Source organism: Peromyscus maniculatus, chromosome 7 (assembly GCF_049852395.1).
Source record: "Peromyscus maniculatus bairdii isolate BWxNUB_F1_BW_parent chromosome 7, HU_Pman_BW_mat_3.1, whole genome shotgun sequence".
In the NCBI taxonomy this organism is placed as follows: Eukaryota; Metazoa; Chordata; class Mammalia; order Rodentia; family Cricetidae; genus Peromyscus; species Peromyscus maniculatus.
In genome coordinates this window covers 107,775,310-107,797,145 of record NC_134858.1, presented here as the reverse complement: position 1 = coordinate 107,797,145, position 21,836 = coordinate 107,775,310, and the positions used below count along the sequence as shown (strand labels likewise).

Genomic DNA, 21,836 nt, shown 5'->3' with positions numbered 1-21,836 from the left:
AAAGAAAAAGAAAAACATATAGGACTAAATTTTTTAAACAATTTTTAAGATTCACTCAAGTCGGGTGGTGGCGCTCACCTTTAGTCCTACCACTCAGGAGGCAGAGACAGGTGGGTCTCTGTGAGTTCGAGGCCAGCCCGGTCTACAGAGCAAGTTCTGGGACAGGCTCTAAAACTACACAGAGGAACCCTGTCTCAAAAATCCAAAGGGGGAAAAAAAAAGATTCACTCACATAAAATTAGTATTTTATGTGAGTTCTTTGTCTGCATGTATGTATGTGCAACTATATTTACCAATGCCAAAACATATTGTAAAGTAGTTAAACTTAACAAAATAAAAACCCCACCAACAGACCCACAAGTACATATGGCAAAGTATACCACATATAGAAAACAAAGGAGGCCTGGAGAGATGGCTCAGTGGTTAAGAGTACTGGCTGCTCTTTCAGAGGACCTGGGTTCAATTCCCAGCACCCACATGGCAGCTCACAACTGTCTGTAACTCCAACATCTGACACCCTCACACAAACATGTGCAGGCAAAATACCAATGCACATAAAAATAAATAATTTTTCTTTAAAAAGGCCTTCAAATATTAAAAAAAATAAAGAGACATTTTAAACAATTGAGAGAAAAATGACTTATTCAACAATAGGTATTCCACAAATAGTTACACACTGGAAAGAATTAAGTTCAAACTATATTTCACACTAAAATAAACCCCAAATGCATAAGACATAACGGTAAAAATATGTAACATACATAAGATAATTTTAATATAAATTTAAGGATAAAATTACAAGATAGGTCAGCAAGATGGCTCAGTGGCAAAGGTACTTGTTGCATATGCCTGATGACCTGCGTTTGATCCCAGAACACACCTTTAAGATAGAAGGAGCCAGGCGGTGGTGGCGCATGCATTTAATCCCAGCACTCCAGAGGCAGAGCCAGGGGGACCTTTGTGAGTTTGAGGCCAGCCTGGTTTACATAGTGAGTTCCAGTCCAACCAGGGCTACACAAAGAGATCTGTCTCCAAAAAAGAAAAAGAAAGAGCTCTCTGTATTTGACTGTATATGCATAAAATACCCCTGAATGGACACTCAAGGACATTCTGTCGCTAGGGAGATCTGTAACAAGAGCAGGATAGAAGGGACAGTTTCCTGTGTACACTGTTACAACTTTTAAGTTTTGTTCTCTGTTAATTAATTTTTGCATTTTAAAAGCTAAAATTCAGGGCTGGTGAGATGACTCAGTGGTTAAGAGCCATGTCTGTTCTTCCAGAGGACCCAGGTTCAGTTCCCAGCACCCACATGGCAGTTCACAACTGTCTGTACCTCCAGTACTAGAGGATGTGACACCCTCACACAGGTATATATGCAAGCAAAACACCAAAGCACATAAAAGTAAATAAATCTTTAAAAAAAAAAAAAAAGGCAAAAATCCCCAAACAATGAAGGACGCCTTCTTGTAGATGCAGCAGCCTCCTTCTGGCCTCTGTGGCTGTATTTCTGGCTCTGTGGTCATTTGGATACTCTCAGCACCCTTCACTGACTGCAGTCCCTCCAGGGAGGAGTCATGGCTGAGTTGCCTTGTGTTCCCCGGGTGCACCTGGTGCCTCACGTGGACCAGGTCGGAAAGTCACTGCAGTTCGGTCCACTGAGTTAAACTAATCCACCAGTGAAAACAATTCATCATACGGGGAAAGAAAGTTGTTTCTTTGTTGTTTTGCAAAGTAATAATGCTCAGGGCAGGAAACTTAGCTTCTCTAAGCATCAAAACTAGCCAAATCAACTGGAGGAATTTTCAGCAGACCAAGCTACCTGCACTGAAAACAGAAAATGAGTGAGTGGCTTTCAGAGACTGAAGCACAAGCACTAACGAGGATGACTTTTGACACATCTTAGTCATCGCTGGGATGGCACAGCGACACCTCCATTCAAGGAAGACCTAATTGGACTCACTGGGATGGTTGTCAGAGCCATCTGCATGATCTTCACAATCTAGAATCAACAAATAAAGGGTCTATTTTTATTCCTTTGTGACCTAGCCAGGAATTACTAGTAAAATGACTGAACTGACTCTTCACTGCTAATATGAGGAAAGAACCTATTTTAATTTCATTTTTTAAATGTTTACTTAAATGTATATGTGCATCTGCACATGTGTATGAGGAAATGTATTCAGGTGCCCAAGGAGCAAAGAAGGAGGCAGGGTGTCCAGCACCCTGAAATGGAGTCACAGGTAACTGTAAACTGTCTGATGTGGATGCTGAGAACCGAACCCAGGTCCTCTACAAGAGCAGCAAGTACTCTTAAGCACTGAACTCTCTCTCCAGCTCCCAAAGAATCTATTTTGTTTGGGTTTTTTTGTTTTGTTTTGTTTTTCAAGACAAGGTTTCTCGATGTAACAGCCTTGGCTGTCCTGGAACTAGTGCTGCAAGCCAGGCTGCCCTTGAACTAAAATCACCCAGCCCAGCTGGAAGGGCTTCATTACAACAGATAAAGCCCTTGACCCAGGAAGGTGCTCTCAGCCTCCAGAGGTGCAGAAGCAAGGCCAGGACCTGCACTCCTGATGCCAGCCACATCCCAGCACCATCAGGTCACACTATCCAGAGAGTGTGACAGTCAGGACACACCATCAGCTCACACTAGCCAGATCGTGTGACAGTCAGGACACACCTTAAGGTCACACTAGCCAGAGAGTGTGACAGTCAGGACACACCATCAGGTCACACTAGCCAGAGAGTGTGACAGTCAGGACACACCATCAGGTCACACTAGCCAGAGAGTGTGACAGTCAGGACACACCATCAGGTCACACTAGCCAGAGAGTGTGACAGTCAGGACACACCATCAGGTCACACTAGCCAGATCGTGTGACAGTCAGGACACACTCTTGCCTGATGTCCTGCTGGTAATGTGCTCTGATGGAAGACACCAAGACTCTAGACAATTTATATGACCTAATCCCCAAAACAGAACTAATAGATGAGTCTTTGCTCTATCACTACCACTTCAAGATTCCTTACTATAAAGGCTGTATGGTAGACAGCTCCATTCTACCCACGATGAATCCCTGAGTGGAGTAACAGAAGCAAGCCATGAAGAAGCAGCTCACCTGGGGTCCTTTTTCTAGGGGCCAGAGTCTGGGGACCCTCAATGTTCTCAACACAACAGCTGCAGAGTACAGCGGCCCCTCCCAATAAACTCTATCAGCGGAGACTCTCCATCCCTACAGCTCTTTCTTGCCCATCTGCCCCATGCTTCCCATCCTAGTCACTAAGTCCAAATCAGGCTCCAAAATCCCCACAGTTGCCCATCATCCTCAAATTTTTCCGCCTTATTCACTGAATCAGGGTCCTTTAATCAAACGGAGAGCTTGCCAACAGGGCTATTCCAAGGCTGGAATTACAGTCAGTGGCCATATCTTAACTGCTGAGCTGTACCTCCCACCCCTTCTTCTATACACTAGGAAGTAAAGAGTGGTGTGTTGGTGGGCTAACTATGAAGACATATCCCAAAATGCAAATACATCTATAATTTGTTCTTTTCTACTCTCCATTTCCCCAACACATAAACATCACCTGCCTTGTAATTTTTTTTTCCCCAAGACAGGGTTTCTCTGTGTAGTTCTGGTGCCTGTCCTGGATCTCGCCCTGTAGACCAGGCTGGCTCTGCCTCCCGAGTGCTGGGATTAAAGGCGTGCGCCACCACCGCCCAGCGTAAATTTTTTTTAAAGATTTACTTTTATTCCTTATGTGTATGTCGGTATCTCATGGGTGCCTATGTGAAGGTGTGAGCGTGTGGGTGGGTGGGGTGCCCAGGGTGCCCATAGATACTGGAAGAGGACATTGGATCCCTTGGAGCTGCAGTTATAGAAGTTTGTAAGCCCCTGCAATGTAGAGTTGAATTTCAAATTCTGGTTCTCATGATACAGCAGCAAGCACTCTTAACCACTCTATCTCTCCAGCCTGTGAATTTGTTTTTTGTTTGGTTTCTCTGAGAAGCCCTGGCTGCCCTGGAACTCTGTAGACCAGGTTGGCCTTGAACTTGGAGACCTACCTGCCTCTGCCTCCCAGTGCTAGAATTAAAGGTGCGGGCCACCACCACCTGGCAAATTTGTTTTTAAGTAATATTAATAACTCTAATGGGATTGCAGAGATACATACACCCAGGTACAAACACATAAAACAATAAATCTTTAGTTTTTTAAAATTAGATTTATTGTATGTGTATGAGTGTTCTGCTCAAATGTATGTCTGTGCATCACAAGCATGTCTGGTGCCCTCAGAGGTCAGAAAACCATATTGGATCCCCTAGAACTGGAGTTATAGATGGTTGTGAGCCACCATCTGAGTGCTGGGATTTGAACCTGGGTCCTCTGCAAGAACATGTGATCTTAACCACTGATCCATCTCTTCAGCCCAATAAATAAATCTTTAAAAAATAGTAAGAAGATAAATAATGAGAAAGGAAGATATCTGACATCAACCTAAGGCCTCCATACTCACAGCAAAAGAACAATGCATATACCACACACAAGCCCACACTTACACATAAATCAAATAAACAATAAAAATAAAAATTTGTCGCAGCCAGGCAGTGGTGGTGCACACCTTTAATCCCAGCACTTGGAAGGCAGAGGCAAGTGGTTCTCTGAGTTTGAGGTCAGCCTGGTCTACACAGTGAGTTCCAAGACAGGAAAGAGTACACAGAGAAACCCTGTCTCGAAAAACAAAAACAAAAAATATTTGTCTCCATTACCCAACTAGGATTTATTCTCAGAATATAAGGTTGGTTCAATAAACAATATAATTAATATACCACATTAACAGAAAAGAGCTGGAATATAACTCAGAATAGTGCCTGCCTAGTATGTATGAAACCCTCAATCCAAAAACCACCACCATCACATAAAATCACGTGTCAACAAGCACCTGTGATGTCAGTTCTTGGGAGGTAAAGGCAGGAAGATCATATGTTCAAGGTCACCCTCAATTATACAGCAAGTTCAAGACTATCCTGTGACTCTGTCTCAAAACAAAAATAAGATTAAGAAAAAAATTATGGGCAGTGACTAGTCTACAGAGTGAGCTCCAGGACAGCCAGGGCTACACAGTGAAACCCTGTCTCAAAAACCAAACAAACAAACAAAATTAACTAAGTGCGATGTCCTAAATGGGCACCTCAACAACACCCCACCCCATACTCAGAGAACATCAGGAAGAAAGACTGGGAAGACTTTAAGAGCCAGAGGCTGAGGAAGACTGTGGTAAAACGGGTCTTTTGGACATGGCATGACCATTGCACAAATGACCTCACAGCGGCTGCAGCAGACTGCACAGGACCTGGACAAGATCAAGCCGGTCAACACTCCAGCATGGACAGGAAAGGGCCTCAGGAGGCCCCAACACTAGTTGGGGAGCTACTGACAGGTGATGACTGCTGGGGTAAGAAGAGTCGGTTTTCCTTGGGGGTGTGACCTGTGGTCAGCTGCCCATGCTCCAGGGGATGCCCCACACGTGAGCACAGAGGCATAGTCACCTGACTTAGACGGTTACATAAAGAGGAGGAGGAGAACGTGAAGTTGGGAGGATGACGTGGGGGAAGTCTAGGAGAAGCTGGAGGGGGTGAGGGTAGATACGATCTAAATTCATTGTATGCATGTGTGAAGTCACCAAAGACTAAACAAATAAAAATCACAATGATCATCTCAACTAGTATAAGAAATGTGTCAAAAATCAATACTCTCTTGATTAAAAACTAAACAGAAGGAAGCTTCAACACACACATAAAAGCTACGTGGGAAAAATGCACAGCTGCCCGGCCTGGTGGCCCACATCTTTAATCCCAGCACTCAGGAAGTAGAAGCAGGCAGATCTGAGAGTTCAAGGCCAGCCTAGTCTACACAGTGAGTTCCAGGACATACATAGTGAGACCCTGTCTCGAAGAAAAAAACAAAAAACGAACCAAACAAAAAACACATCATACTCGGCAGGTGAATAGAACAAAGACTTGAACCTTTTCCTAAAATCAAAACAAAGATATCCATTTCTGCCACTTTTATTTTATATCATATTGAAGGTGCTAGTCAAAACTGTTACGGAGTATCATTTTAACTGTGTAAAGGTGTGTTACATTTGTTTCTGCTGCTTTTGTTAACAATGCAAAGACATGATACATTTGTTGGATTAAATAAAATTAACCTGGTCAGGAGGCTGAGTTAGCAATTAGCTGACAGGAAGTGGTAGGGAAGAGCAAGGAGAAGGACAAAAACAAGGAGAGGACACCAGGGGCCAGCCACACATCCACCCACAGAGTAAGAAGGAAAAAAGTATCTGTGTACTTATTTGGGAGCTGGATGGTGAACCCCCAAAAAGCAAAGAGTAAAAAAAAAAACAACTACACAAAACCATTAGGCAAAATTCTTCTCCCCCATCTCATCTAGCCTTCTCCTTAGGCATCTGAATTCAAAAGGCAAAAGTAAAATTATCTCTATTCCACATGACATAACCATGCCATGCACTACCGCCCAGCTTACATTTTTTTAGTGTGCTATTATTGTATATGTACAAGATTTACATGGAGGGGGGGTGTATGTGCATGCAATGGCACCCATGTGGAGGTCAGAGAACAACTTTGTGGAGTCAATTATCTCACTTTACTTTGATGTGGATTCTGGGGTCAAACTCAGGTCACCAGATTTGTGGGGCAAATACTTTTATTCTCTGAGCCCTCTTCTAGCCCCTTCATTTCATTTATTTTTTTTTTAAAGATTTATTTATTTATTATGTATACAGTGTTCTGCCTCCATGTATGTCTACAGGCCAGAAGAGGGCACCAGATCTCATTACAGATGGTTGTGAGCCACCATGTGGTTGCTGGGAATTGAACTCAGGACCTCTGGAAGAGCAGTCAGTGCTCTTAACCTCTGAGCCATATCTCCAGCCCCCTCATTTATTTTTTTTTTAATTTGGGTTTTTGTTTGTTTGTTTTTAAGCTGAGTATGGTGGCACATGCCTTTAATCCCAGATCTCAGGAGGCAGAGACAGGCAGATCCCTGAATTCAAGACCAGCCTGGCCTACAGAATGAATTCCAGGACAGTCAGGGATACACAGAGAAAGCCTGTATCAAAAAAACAAAACAATGTCAGGCAGTGGTGGTGCATGCCTTTAATCCCAGCACTCAGGAGGCAGAGCCAGGAGGATCTCTGTGAGTTTGAGGCCAGCCTGGTCTACAGAGCGAGATCCAGGACAGGCACCAAAACTATACAGGGAAACCCTGTCTCGAAAAACAAAACAAACAAAACAAAACAAAAAAATTATTTTTATTTTTAATTGTGAATATATAAGGGAGAGTACACATGAACCTGTAGAATCTAGAAGAGGGCACTGGATCCCCTGGAGCTGGAGTCAGGGGCAGTTATGAGCCACTGTGTGAGTGCTAGGGCCAAACTCAGGTGCTCTGCAAGAACACGGGACAGGCAGAAAAATGGGAGAAAATATCTGCAAATCATTTATCTAACAAAGGATTAACATCTAGAGTATATAAAGAACTTCTATAACCCAACAAGAGAACTCAACACAATTCAAAAACACACAAAGAGGGTTGGAGAGCGATCTCAATAGTTAGGAGTGTGTACTGCTATTGCAGAGGATCTGAGCTGAGTTCCCAGGACTCACATAAGACACTTACAAATGCCTATAACTCCAACTCCAGCTTTTAGTCTCCTTGAGCCTCTGCACTCATGAGAACATACCCACATACCTACATGTAATCAGAAATAATATGGAGACATGGTTCAGCAGTTAAAAGCACTGACTAGGCCGGGCGGGGGTGGCGCATGCCTTTAATCCCAGCACTTGGGAAGCAGAGCCAGGCGGATCTCTGTGAGTTCCAGACCAGCCTGGTCTACAGAGTGAGTTCCAGGACAGGCACCAAAACTACACAGAGAAACCCTGTCTCGGGAAAAAAAAAAAAAAAAAGCAGGGGAACTCTACCAGAGGATCTGGATTTGTTTCCAGCACTCACATGGCAACTCACAGCCATCTGTAACTCCAATTTTAAGGATCTGTAACCCCTCTGTCTCCTTGGGCACTGCATGTATGCGGTGCACAGACATCCATACAGGCAAAACACCCATATACATAAAAATAAATAAACTTAATAAATCTAAAAATGTGCAAAGAACTTAAATACTTCTTATGTGACAAATAACCTACAGATCGTTTAAAGTATAAGATAAGAAAGGATTTGGGCAGGTCATATATGAATTTTATGCTATGTTATAGAAAAACTGTCAAACCCCACAGATTTTAGTGCCTAAAGAGGATCCTGGAATCAATCCTCCATGGATACTGAGGGACAACTGTATATCCAAATGAACATGCAGAAAATATACAATGAGGGGCTGGAGAGATGGCTCAGAGGTTAAGAGCACTGACTGCTCTTCCAGAGGTCCTGAGTTCAATTTCCAGCACCCACATGGTGGCTCACAACCATCTGTAATGAGATCTGGCGCCCTCTCCTGTATACATAGTAAATAAATAAATCTTAAAAAAAAAAGAAAGAAAGAAAATATACAATGAACTAAAGACAAAATTTCAAAGGTATATTTGTATACTAGTATTACTATATATTCTCAGCCTTTTGACTATGATTAACTGTACACTCATGTTTCTAACATCATCATTCCCAATAACCAAAAGGTAGAAATAGCGCCAATGTTCACTGAAAGATAAATAGAGTTCTTTTAAAATGTGGGTTTATAGTATTGTCTTTAATCCCAGCACTCAGGAAGAGAGGCAGATGGATCTCTGAGTTCAAATCCAGGCTGGTCTATGAGTTCCAGAACAGCCCAGACTATGCAGAGAAATGTTGTCTTAAAAAAAAAAAAAAAAGTGGATATACATCAAAATACTATAACTCAATCTGAAAAATGAATGAAATATAATAAACAACACATGCATGAACCTTGAAAACAAGGTGAAAGGAGCCAACACAAAAGAAATACATGAGGCTGAAGAGATGGCTCAGCAGTTAAAGGCAACTGTTCTTGCAGAGGATCAGGGTTTGGTTTCCAGCACCCACATGGTTGTTCACTAACAACCATCCCTAGCTCCAGTTCCAGGGGCTCTAACATATTCTTCTAATCTCTGTGGGCACCAGGCATACATATGGTACACGTACATACATGCAATTAAAATACTCATGCACATAAAATTTTAAAAAAAAATCTAAAAAGTATACAATTCCCCTTAGATGAGAGAATTTATCATAAGCAAGCTCATAGAAACAGAAAATGGAACACAGGTTGCCAAGACTGGAAGACAGGGAAATGTGGGATTGTTTAATGGGGACAGTTTCTGTGTAGAATAATTTGAAAGTTCTAGAAACTGACAGCAATTACAGCTATACAATATTGTGAGTACATTTAATATCCCTGACTACTACATTTAATCATTAAAATTGTAAATTTTATGCTATGTGTTATTTTCCACAAATTAAAAATAAAAAAATAATTAGAGAAGTATACCAAGTAGAGTGGGGAAGAGGGGTGAGATGAGAGGCCTGTCTCACTGAAACTTGCCATCTCAGATTCAACTCCACGCACAGGCTGCTTACCTCCACTCCCACCACCTCCGACTACCTCCCATCTGCCAACAGGACAGCAGGGAGACTGTGAAGTCAGTGGGCACATCAACAGGAAAACACAGACTGTTGTCAGGTAAACAAGTTTGCACACAGACTCAGTGCCTAACTGGCTGGCGACCCACCATAGCCAGTGAGAAAACTTGCCTGAGATTCACCGATAAAAGAGTTAACACTACTATCCCATCTGTTCACTATGGGACGTGAGAGGCAAACACTGGAGCCCCTAGTACAGTGCCCAACTGCACCAGCACTCAAAAAACTCCATAAAGAGTGCCCAGACGTATCACGTTAGGTGGCAAAAGTCACCTGATCTTGTTTCTTTAGCAAACCCAAGGTGGTAGTTAAGTTACAGGGGGCAGGAGCTCATGTGGCAAAGGCTGGAAGCCGTGGTTTGAAGGCCTGATCCTCCACGTACAAGCTGGAAACTGGTTCAATGGGAGAGAGAACAAAAACCACACATACAGTACTTGTCACAGCCAACCAATGGATGCCTGTAGTCAGAGTAAGCAAACAGCACATGATTCTACCTAAGAGTCTCCTAGGCTCCCTGAGACACATTCATCTGAGGGGATCCTGAACTATGGACACCCTAAAGTTTACCACCTACGTTAACAAATACATATGTACAGCAGGCATAGTTCCTTCACCGACAGGACAGTTAAGCAGCTTACATATGACAAGAAAATCACAATTTTTATGGCTCTGTGTTTACTTATTCTTAGCTACAAACTAAGAATACAGTGTTGTTGTTGTTTTTTCTTCTTTTGGTTTGTGATTTTTTTTTGGCGGGGGGGGGGGGGGGGGCAGTTCCGAGACAAGGATTCTCTATATAACAGTCCTGGCTGTCTTGGAACTCGCTCTGTAGACCAGGCTGGCCTGGAACTCACAAAGATCCGCCTGCCTCTGCCTCTGCCTCCTGAGTGCTGGATTAAAAGGCATGCACCACCACCGCCCGGCAAGAATAAAATTTTTTTGTTTGGTTTGGTTTGGTTTTTCAATACAGAGTTTCTCCGTATAACAGTTCTGGCTGTCCTGGAACTTGCTTTGTAAACCAGGCTGACCTTGAATTCATAGATTTCCACTTGCCTGTGCCCCTGGAGTGCTGGGATAAAGGGTGTGTGCCACCACCACCCGGCTAAGGATGAGGTTTTTTACCCACCTCAGGACAATAATCTAAAATTAGGGAGGGGGTACCCAAGCCAGTGACTCTAAAGCACATGGAAACTTCTGGAGATGTTCTCGTTCTCTCTCTCTCTCTCTCTCTCTCTCTCTCTCTCTCTCTCTCTCTGTCTCGGTGTCTCTCTCTCTCTCTCTCTCTCTCTCTCTCTCTCTCTCTCTCCCCTTTGCTACTTTTTTGCCACAGTAGCAAAAGAGAGAGTATTCAACAACAAATGAATTCCAAGTCAACCCAGCTCTTCCATTTCAATTTATGATCAACAGAATGAGTGATAAGCAGGAGTAGTGGCACACAAACTGTTATCCCACATATTCAGGAAACTGAGGCTGGAGGATGAAACTTTGCGGTCAGCCTGGGCAACGAAGCCCGACTCAAAATAAAGAGCCACTGCTGTTGCTCAGTGGTAAACCAGCGCCCTAGTTCCACATCGCCAAAAAATGAATAATCACTATAATGTTTATACTTGTATATACTGTTGGTTGTTTTTAAAGACCATGTGCCAAGCAGAAACACTGCAAATATATATAAAACACTTTAGATCTGAAATACATTAACACAGACTTAAAAAGATGCAATCTTCAATTAAGCATCACTCGGCATACACCTCAAATGCATTCAGTACTAACCAGACTTGATCCTGACTATAATAAAAGCTTCAGTCCGCAGCACAGCACCCCGCGAGGGCAGCACACTGCGCACGAGAACTCTACAAATGCACACAAAGATAACATTAAAGGCTGCTCCTATGTCTTCCCAAAAAATTATTGCAAGATCACCAGAGAGAGTTTAAGCATCGGCTCCATCACCAGAAGAGATGAAGTGAATTAGCAGAACTAGGGGAGATTCCTGCCAGAACCGCCCCCCTCCACCCCCTCCACCCCACCCCCGCCAGAGGCTCACTGCCCTCTTCAATGCCTTCCTCTGAACAACTTTCTGTGATGCGGAGGGGACCCAGGGCTCCCTGCAGCCATCACTATCGCATCACAACCCCGATGCAGCAAACCCACCTGGAAGAAAACACGAGCAACATGAGAGCAAAGTTTAGGTTTAAGCAATGCAGAAATCCACAAACCGAGCACGCCCAGCGAAGAATCTACATGTTGCCTGGCTATCGGATCTTGGAAGAGGCAGGACTGAGTCACAGGGTCTAGCCCGCACTCCGGAAACCCTAGACAACCCCAAGGCAGGCTCCTGAGACCCAGGGCGACCCCGGTAGCTCGGCCTGGGCGGGAGCGCGGTCGGGAAGGGGACGTGCGACCGTCCGGCCCCCGCGCCAGACTGCGGTCTCCGGAGCCGCCCTCGGGCTGCTGGACAGCGCCCACGCCCGCGCGTCCCTGCCCGGGCTCGCCCCCATCCCGGAACTCCCGGGCACGAGCGGCGCGAGGCCGGAGCCGGGGCCCTGCCGCGCCGTGGAGACGCGCGCTGAGGTACCTGTGGCAGCGAGGCAGCTCCGGGGCAGCGGCGGCGGAGCGGCGGAGGGCGGCCTGCGGGCTCCTGGCCCGCGGTCCGGTGTTTGCAGCCCGCCCCCTCCCTCCCGGCCGCCCGGCGCCCGCGCAGCTCCCCGCCCCTTCACCTCTCAACTCCTACCTTTCCCCTCCCGCTCCGCCGCCCTCCACACGTGCTCCCAGCGGCGTGCGCATGCGTGATCTGGCTTTGCCAGCGGCTCGGGTCCGCCCTCTAGCGGTCCCCTGCCACACAGCCGCGGGAGGAAGAACGGGAGCCGCCTGTGGCTTGAAAATGGAACAGGGTGGCAAGTGTCCCTTCAGAGTTTTGACAGCGGTGGCAAGTGTCCCTTCAGAGTTTTGACAGCGCACTCCCAGGAAGTCACCAAGTAAATGCACAAGAGGCTCGTGTTCCCTGCTTTATAATACCGGAGAATTAGAAGCGGGGCTGTGCGTGTGGTTCAATGGTAGAGCGATTGCCTTGGACCCTGGGCCCTGGGTTTGAGCCACGGCATCACCAAAAAAACAAAAACAAAACGGAATTAGAAGCAACTGAGTTAAGTAGCCAATGCATGTAGTTAATGAACTAGGTACAGAAGCCTCCCACATCCCGGATGCTTAATGAGCATTTACTGAAAATGAAAGGTGACTCAAAAACAAGCTGGAGTATGAGTCCATTTTTGTTAAAAAATACAATGAATGGGCTCTGGAAGGCGATAGTGATGCGTGGTGTTTATTCCTAGGTGGAAGGATTATGAGTCTCTTCCACCTGCTGACTTGCGGTCAGTCAACTTGCACGTGCAACAGGTAATATAACAGCGACAGTTATGCTGAGTGATTACCCTGGTCAAGTGCTGAATTAAGCATGTGCTCTCTCATTTGACCTGGAAAGTAGAGGTGAACGTCACAGAAGGAGGAGGTGAGGCAGGTCTCAGGCACCCAGCAATAGCCCTAACCCTGGTTGCTAGGTTTCCATCTGTCCTCATGTCCACCTGTGGAGAGATCTTGACCACACTCCCAACGCCCAGCTCTTGGCTCTCTGAGTGTCAAAGGTCAGAACACCCACCCCCCATCTTGCTGTCCTAAACATTCTTCTGTCACTCACTTCACTCTCACTCACCGCCCCGCCAAGGCCTACCTAGGTAAAACAGACGCTGTTCCTTCACTCACAGGCACCACAGAAAACACAATTAGAGTCACCATGCAAGACAGAAACCAGGGATGGCCTTCTGGCCACTTCAGCCCCAATGATCCACCTAGACCTTCTTCAAAAGTGGTGTGTGTGTGTGTGTGTGTGTGTGTGTGTGTGTGTGTGTGTGCATGTGTGTGTGTATGTGTGTGTGTGTGTGTGTGCATGTGTGTGTGTATGTGTGTGTGTGCATGTGTGTGTGTATGTGTGTGTGGGGGTGTGTATGTGGTGTGTGTATATGTGTGAGTGTGTGTGTATGTGTGTGTGTGTGTGTGTGTGTGTGTGTGTGTGTGTGGTCTCCCTTTACACCAAAATGAATTTCTTTCCAAGTGTCCGACTGGCCTCCCTTCCTGTTCTACTGTGACAATAAAACAGTATCAAGAACCAAGGTCTTAGCCCAGCACTCAAGAGAAGGAAGCAAATGGACCTCTGTGAGTTCGAGGCCAGCCTGGTTCACACAGTAAGTTCCAGGGCAGCCAGGGCTACACAGTGAGACCCTGTCTCAAAATCCAATGTCTATGGCCCCAAGTGACCTTTGGGATTCTAGCTCGTATCGGGTTAGACTTTGGAGTAAGATTAGCGTTGTTCTAGAAAGCAGGTTTTCAGTAGCGATGTAGCTGAGTTGATAGACTGCTTGCCTGGCAAGCACAAAGCCCTGGGTTTGATCCCCGGCACCAAATAAACTGGGGGTGGTAGCTCACATGTATAATCTCAGCCCTGCGGAGGTGCAGGCAGGAGGAACAGAAGTCCAGGGCTACGAGTTGGAGGCCAATCTCGAACCCTTGGAACACTGTCATCCCCCACCCCCCACCATGCAGCTCAGCGATAGGGCACTTACCTTGAGCTCCAACTTACATACTGAGAAAAAAAAGTTATCTGTTGTGCTTGCCCTGACTTCCCTTGGTAATGGATTGCGACATGGAAATGTAAGCCAAAGAAACCCTTTGCTCCCCAAGTTGATTTTGTAAAAGACTTATTGTTTAATGTGTACGAGCGTTTTGCCCGCTGGTATTTATTTGCATCATGTGTGTGCCTGGCCCAAAGGAGGGCTTCATCTCACCCTGGAACTGGAGTTAGAGATGGTTGTGAGTCACCATGTAGTTGCTGGAAATAGAACCCAGGTCCCCTGTAAGAGCGACAAGTGCTTTTAACCACTGAGCCATCTCTCCAACCCCAGCCCCCACCCCCAGTTTCTTTGGGTTAGTGCTTTATCATAGCAACAGAGAAGGGAACTGAAACACCAGGACTCGGGGCAAGTGCCTGCAGTCCTGGCATTGAAGAGTTTGAGGCCAAACTGATGTGAGTTCATGTGGTGATTAACTGTGTACCCTAATAAAAGTTGCCTGAAGTCAGAGGACAGAGCAAGCCACTAGATGAAACATAGAGGCCTGGCAGTGGTGGCACACACCTTTAATCCCAGCACTAAAACCAGAAGTGATATGGTGGGCAGAGAAAGCTATATAAGGCGTGAGGAGACAGGAACTAAGGCTTTTGGGCTGAGGAAGCTCTTTCAGCTAGAGGCCTATCGGCTGAAGTCTTTCAGGCTGAGGATTCGGTAGAGGTAAGAACTCTAGTGGCCGGCTGCTCTGCTTCTCTGATCTTTCAGCATTTACCCCAATATCAGGCTCCAGGTTTTTTATACAAAGACCATTAAGTAATTCGTGTTGCAAGTTCATCATGAGTTCCAGAGCTATGTAGTTCAAGGACTACCTTGTCTTAAAAACCAAAGGAAAATACATTTTTATTTTATTTGTTTTTAAATTAGAAGCAACAGAAATGAGCAGAAAGCATGGTAGGAGGCCTTATCTCCAGGCCTGTACCATCCTTAGCTCGCTCCCTCCAAGGCTTTTCCCTTCAGATACCACATCCGCCCTCTCAGAAGCCCTGGGGATGAAGGACTCACTTCCCTGCCGCGCTTTCTCCTGCTCGCACCAACGTCTCTGTCCTGTTGGTTTATGTAAAATCTTTCTGCTTTTATTTGTGGGGTGTTGTGTTGTTTTGAGTGCTCGGACTTGGACTTGAGCCCAAGCCATGTGATAGGATCTATGACTGAGCCCCGGTTTGTATCTATGTTTGTTTGCAGGTCTGAGAATCCAAGCCAGGCTGTGAGAAACAGCCTGTTCGTTTGTTTTCATTTTATCAAAGGTAGCTTGCCCTCCAAGGGCCAATATTCCATAAATCTCCCCTCCCCTACATTGTAAAACTTTTATGTAGAAAATTAAAATCTTAGCCAGGTGACAGTGGCAAACATCTTTAATCCCAGTACTTGGGAGGCAGAGGCAGGCAGATCTCTGTGAGTTCCAGGCCAGCCTGGTCTACAGAGCGAGTTCCCAGGACATCCAGGGCTACAGAGAAACCCTGTCTCAAAAAAAGAATAGGAAATAAAATTATTAAAATCTTTTAATCCCCTCCACCTGGTAAAAGTATTATTTTCAACACACACACACACACACACACACACACACACACACACGTATTCCTTGAATGTGTTGATCTGAAACAGACAACTCCTTCCCCATTTTCTTAATTTCCTTTATATACATTCTATTTTATTTTGGGGGTGGGGTGGGGGCAGGGTTTCAAGACAAGGTTTCTCTGTGTCTTTTTTTTTTTTTTTTTTTTTGGGTGCCTGTCCTGGATCTCACTCTGTAGACCAGGCTGGCCTCAAACTCACAGAGATCCACCTGGCTCTGCTTCCCGAGAGCTGGCTCTTGACAATCCATCTTATTGCTTATGCATTTCCAATAAGTTACAGATAATCTGATTTTAATTTGTGCATATAACAATTCAAGCAAAGTTCAAACTGACTTCAGGTTGGTCTCCATGAGAAACGAATTCAAGTTTTTAAAAATTAAATAGAAGCCAGGCAGTGGTGGCATATACATTTAATGCCAGCACTAGGGTCTCTCAGTTCAAGGCCAGCCTGGTATACAGAGCAAGTTCCAGAATGGCCAAGGCTACACAGAGAAACCCTGTCTCAAAAAAAAATTTTCTTCCCAGCAGTGGTGGTGCACATCTTTAATCCCAGCACTTGGGAGGCAGAGGCAGGTGACTTTCTGAGTTCAAAGTCATCCTGGGCCACAGAGTGAGTTCCAGGACAGCGAGGGCTATAGAGAGAAACCTTGTCTTGAAAAACCAAAACAAACAAACTAAATGGAACAGGAACACTTACTCACCAAACACTTGCTAATCCCAGTAGTTACATTTCCATCCTGTGCCTAGTGTTACAATTGAACTCAATCCTTAGACTCCTTCTCTGTACTTGAAGATTGTTCTATCTAGAAACTACCTCTAATGCAGTGGTTCTCATCTGTGGGTCACAACCCCTTTGGGGGCAGCATATTAGATACCCTACATATCAGATATTTACATAACGATTCATAACAGTAGTAAAATTACAGTTAGGAAGTAGCAACAAAATAATTTTATGGGTGGGGGTCACCACAACATGAGGAACAATATCAAAGGGTCACAGCATTAGGAAGATTGAGAACCACGGATCTAAAGAGAACATTTGCTGGGCATGAGGATGCACACCTATGATCCCAGCACTCAGAAGGCAGAGGTAGACAGATCTGTGATTTCAAGGCCAGCCAGGCTACACAGAGAAACCCTATCTTGAAAAGCATCTCACCACCATCACCATCACCACCACCACCACCACCACTGCTGCTGCTGCCAAAAAAGGTGATAGCAATTGGCAACATAAATGAGCAAAAATGGCTGCTGCAGGACAAGGCTCCTTGGTTTCAAATCCAGTTCAGAAAGAAGCCACAGCTCTGTGGCTGAGAGAATCTATTTAACCTCAGGAAACTAATCTACAAGCCAAGGCCCAGGACATTATCAAGAACACCACCCTCTGAGGCTTTTGAAAGAAATTAAAACAGAACATGAATACAACAATGCCTTGATTCCGGTAAGTGGCAGTCACTGTAACTACTGTTACACAGTCACTTAAAAATATTCCAACTCTCAATGCTGCATTGATGTTCACTCAGCGTCTGTATTTCCTAGCAGGATTTCACCATCTGTTGTATACCAAGGATACAACAAGACAATTTCCAGCCTATAATCCCAGCACTCAGTCAGTAGAGGCAGGGGGATCACTGTAAGTTCAAGGCCATTTAGACTAGACTAGCTAGAGCCTTTCTCAAGAAAACAAAAAAAAATATGGTCTGGGGATATAGCTCCTTGGTAGAGTTCTGCCTAGCATGTGTGAAGCCCTAGGTTCAGTCCCCAGTACTGCGAAAATAAATAAATAAAATACTGGGGTCGGGTGGGTTGAACTAGAGAGATGGCTCAGTATTTAAGAACACTGCTCTTCCAGAAAACCCAGGTTCCCTAGCACCCACGTGGTAGCTCACAACTGTTGTGGAATGTTCCTTTACACTGTGTGAAGATGTGTCACTGTGACTGGTTTAATAAAAAGCTAAATGGCCAATGGCCAGGCAGGAGGTATAGCAGGGACTTCTGGACAGAGAGCTCTGAGAAGAAGAAAGGCATTGTCGCCAGCCAAACGGAGAGGAAGCAGCATGGGGAGTAAAGGTAACCAAGCCATGTGAAAGATGAAAAGATACGGGCTAATTTAAGCTGTAAGAGCTAGCTGGAAACAAGCCTAAGCTAAGCTTTCCTAATTCATAAGTCTGTGTGGTTATTTGGGAGCTGGCAGGTGGGACGGAGAAAGACTTGCTACACACAACTGTCCAGTAACTCCAGTTCCAAGGGACCCAGTGCCCTCTTCTGGCCTCTGCAGGCATCAAGCACACATATGGTGTACAAATATACATGCAGCAAAATATCTATACACATAAAATAAGATAAATGTAAAAAGTACTGGGCCACTGAGACGGCTCAGCAGGTAGAGGTACTTGCTGTCAAGCCTGAAGACCCGAGTTAGATTCCTGGGGTGCACAGAAGGGGAGAACCAACTCCCACAGGTTGTCATCTGAACTCCACATGTGTGCTGTGGCACATACAAACCCACACACATACACACACAAAATAAATAAGTAAATGTAATAAAAATAAAACCATGAAATAAGAACTATTATCTTCCCACTTTTTTTAAATGTATTTTTATTTTATGTGCATTAGTATTTTGCCTACATGTATATCTGTGTGAGGGTGTCAGATCCCCCGGAACTAGAGTTACAGACAGTTGTGAGCTGTCATGTGGGTGCCAGGAATTGAACCCAGGTCCTCAGGAAGAGCGGACAGTGCTCTTACTGAGCCATCTCTCCAGCCCCATCTTCTCACTTTTTAAATGATGAAACTGAGGTCCAGAGAGGTTAAATATCTGCTCTTTCTGGAGATTTCAAATAGATGGAATCAGGGGTAGAAGATGCCCACCAGTTAAGAGCTCATACTGCTCTTGCAGAGGACCTGAGTTTCGTTCAGAATATCCATACCAGGCTGCTGCTCACAACTGTAACTCCAGCTCTGGGGGATGAGATGGCTTCAGCAGACACCTGCACTCATGTATATATACCCTCACACAGACAACACATGCATATAGATAATTATGACCAAAAATTAAATCTTTGGGTTTTTGTTTATTTGTTTGAGATTATAATGTTTTGGTTTTCTCACACAGGATCTCACTGTGTAGCCCTGGCTGGCCTGGAACTCACCATGTAGACAGACCATGTTGACCTAGAACTAATAGATCTGCCTGCCTCTATTCCCCCAGGGATTGGGCCACCATGCCCAGCTTGAAATAAACTATTTTAAAATAAATGGGCTACAGAGGTAGCTGAGTGGTTAAAAGCACTAGCTGCTCTTGCTGAGGACCCAGGTTTGGTTCCTAGTACCTACGTGGCAGCTGATGAGCGCCTGCAACTCCAGCTGATGGGGATTCAATCCCCTTTTCCGGCTATGCCAGCACTAGGGATTCACATCAAATTAAATAGCTGGGCATGGTAGCAGAGGCAGATGGTTCTCTGTGAGTTCGAGACCAGCCTAGTCTAAATAGCGAATCCCAGACTAGCAGTGGTGACATAGTGAGACTCTGCCAACAAATAAATAAATAAACAAGTGCCAGGCAGTGTGGTGCACACACCTTTAACCCCAGCACTCAGGAGGCAGAGACAGACAGATCTCTGTGAGTTTGAGGCCAGCCTGGTCTCCAAAGTGAGTTCCAGGAAAGGCGCAAAGCTACACAGAGAAACCCTGTCTCGAAAAAACAAAAAAAAACAACAAAAAAAACCCAAAAAACTAAAACAAGTAAATAATGGGATCAGAGATGAGTGACAGAGCCTTTAAGCCTAGCATTCAAGAGGCTGGAAAGGAGGATTTAGAGTTCGAGACCAACATGGGTTACATAGTGAACTCAAAGCCAGCCACAACTACACGGAAAGAACCTGTCTCAAATCCAAAATAAGTAAAAAGTAAAAATAAATAGCCAGGTATGATGCCATAAATCAAGACTCAAGACTCAAGAGGTTGGGACAAGAGCATTGCTATGAGTTTAAGGCCAGCCTAGGCTATAGTTAGACTCTGTTTAGAAAACAAAACAGCTTTCTCTTTGGCAGCCAGACCCTGCACATTTTCCCTGAAAAGTGGAGCATCTTCAAGACCTCATCACTGATTAGTCCAGTGGGATCCACATGCGCTCCACAGAAGTCCACCGCCACTTGAGCCAAGCCAACCGCACCACTGAATTTCTCCAGTTTTTTCCTGCTGGCAAGGCCCAGCATTTGACAGGGACAACAGAGTCTGTGTTGGAGAGCAATGCCTTCACTCATTATCACCTATTATGTGCTTGAGGAGTTTTGGTAATCTCAGGCGCAGCTCAGGTGATCTTGCTGGTCACCAGGGAGTGGAACTGTTAAAGCTTTAGAAGGATTAGGAGTTAAGGCCTTGTTGAAGGAAGGAAGTGTGTTGCTGGGGTGAGCGTTGAGGTTTCAAAAGCTCAATTTCTCTCTCCTTCCTCCTCTTCCCCCATCTCCCTTTCCCTTCCCCTCCCTCCTTCCCTCTCACTCTTTCTGCCCGTGGACCAGGATATAGCTCTCAGCTCCAGCAACAAGCATGCCACACGGACCCTCCGTGATGATCGTGGAATAAGCCTCTGAAACTGAAAGCAAGCCCCCAGTTAAATGCTTTCTTTTCTAAGAGCTGCCGTGGTCATGGTGTCTCTTCACAACAACAGAACAGGGACTGAGGCACCACCCTGAACACCGTGAACCACAACCAACAGGCCAATGAGACTGCAAAGGAGGGGCCGTCAACAGCTCCGGTGCTTTCTATGCTTGATGACTCACGTTTGATCCCTGAAACCCACATGGTGGAAGGAGAAAACTCCTGAACATGTTCTCTGACCACCACCACACTGTGTGACATGGTGCATATATATGTACACACACACAATCTGCAGTTTTTAATTATACTAGTTGCCACTAAATAATTTACATGTAAAAACAATGCCCTCATTTAGGGAATGTCCCTTGTGCTTCCTCTGAGGTGACCTTTACTAAGAAGCTAGGTGGCACCAGTGGCCATTGCAGGATGCTGGGATAAGAACTCCCTCCTCTTAGCCCGTGCACACACATCTGTAACCCAGCACTCGGAGGCAGGGGGATCTCTGTGAGCTTGAGGCCAGCCTGGGCTACAGCAAGTTCCAGGCTAGCCAGAGCTACACAGAGAGACCTTGTCTCAAACTACCCCCCCCAAACACCTCTCCCCTCTCACACACACACACACACACACACACACACACACACACACACACCCATTGGTTCCAAGAACTCCCTCCTCTTGTCCCCACAATCTTCAAAGGAAAGTTGCTAGTTACTCACCAAGGCCTTTCCAGCCTGGCCCCAAGACACTTCCTTACCCTTCTCAAGCCATACTCACCTGTGCCCTACAGAGTCCCACATGACCAAGGCCCTGGTGCTGTGCTCTTGATGGCTAGGACCCAGCATATGGGCAAAAGCAGGAGGTTTACACCTTCAGTGGATGGGGGTAGGGATACCCGCCCCTGGTCTCCAGAAATGCAGGCCAGAAAGTGTGGAGTTCAATTCAATTATCCACAGCCTGCTCCAGGCCTCGGATGTCCTTACCTCCTCTCCAAGCCCATTTTCACTGGACTTCGAGGAAAAGCCCCTTTGCAAGATGGAAAGGAAACATAAAAGAGACGAGCCCCAGGAAGGCCGGTGTGGGAATCTTCTTTATTCCAGTCATCATTATCCTAGTTGTCAGTCAGGAAGGCTGCCATTCATGACAACTTCCTGGCTGCTTCATTCTACCTGCAGTGGCTCTTAAAGGCACAGCCACCAAAAACAGCAGGTGAGTTACATGCGATGCTCCAAAGGACCATTCTGCTGGGGTTCACCACGCAGCCTCTCTCAGTAGAAGCCACATGTAGATTCCTCACTGTG

General features: G+C 45.5%; 1 protein-coding gene across 9 annotated transcripts in view; it reads right to left on the bottom strand.

Moving 5' to 3' along the window:
- The window catches only part of Scap (SREBF chaperone), an 80,812-nt gene extending 59,169 nt beyond the window's left edge, over window positions 1–21,643 (bottom strand). For 2 of the 9 annotated variants that reach the window (XM_076577144.1, XM_076577150.1), the window contains exon 1: window positions 12,418–12,480. The gene's annotated coding sequence lies outside the window, so the exon portion shown is untranslated. Of the gene's footprint in view, window positions 1–11,456; window positions 11,532–11,837; window positions 12,195–12,261; window positions 12,397–12,417; window positions 12,481–21,518 lie in introns of those variants that run through there. The other 7 variants (XM_076577142.1, XM_076577148.1, XM_076577147.1 and 4 more) reach the window with 6 other exon arrangements.
- Window positions 21,644–21,836: the final 193 nt, after the last annotated feature.